We start from the raw sequence: 790 nt of genomic DNA on the forward strand, positions 1-790 counted from the left end.
GATCCAGAGTGTGACAAATTTTCAGGCGTGAGTGGCGTTATCCTTGAGCTAAGGCAGGCCCCACAAAATCCCGTACAAAATTGGATGCAATTTTAATTTTAATAATCAATAAATAACTTAATTACTTTTGAATACATTATGGGAGTGGCAGTGATCAGTGTCTTACAAATGTTTACTATTAAAAACAGTCTTGATCACGATTTATTTATCAAGGTGACCGGTTTCGGCCACTACTGTGGTCATCTTCAGACCATTGAGGTTCCTACTCAATCATTAAGCAGTAGAGCTCGGTGCTCGCTGATGTCGACACATAGTTTGCTATGCAATGAGCAAGTTATGACGCAGGCGTCACCGGATCCTGATATGGAGGGGCTGTATGTCAGTTTCCGAGACTTCTCAATCAAGTAGCTCCTCAGTTTGCGTCACAAGGGCTGAGTGCACCCTGCTCGCCAACAGCGCTCGGCAGACCGGATGGTCACCCATCCAAGTGCTAGCCCAGCCCGACAGCGCTTAACTTCGGTGATATGACGGGAACCGGTGTTCCCACTGCGGCAAGACCGTTGGCATGACTTTGTATTTGAAAACTATAAAGATGTTACAAGTGCCTCAGACGTTTTCTGCAATATAAAGTGACTTTCAGTAAAAAAAGATTCTAACATTAGTCATAATATTAGCGCTGCTCGATATTACGAGTAGACGTGATCGCCACACAGACTTACGGATTTTTACTGGCTTTCAAGAGATACTGATTGACTGCATCGACAAATATAGGGGAACCCGGACAGGACTG

General features: G+C 44.4%; 1 pseudogene; it reads right to left on the reverse strand.

The window, feature by feature from the left end:
- Positions 1-447: 447 nt before the first annotated feature.
- On the reverse strand, positions 448-565 carry LOC124569482 (annotated as a pseudogene).
- Between the last annotated feature and the right edge of the window lie 225 nt (positions 566-790).

This window comes from Schistocerca americana, unplaced genomic scaffold, assembly GCF_021461395.2.
Source record: "Schistocerca americana isolate TAMUIC-IGC-003095 unplaced genomic scaffold, iqSchAmer2.1 HiC_scaffold_15, whole genome shotgun sequence".
NCBI lineage: Eukaryota > Metazoa > Arthropoda > Insecta > Orthoptera > Acrididae > Schistocerca > Schistocerca americana.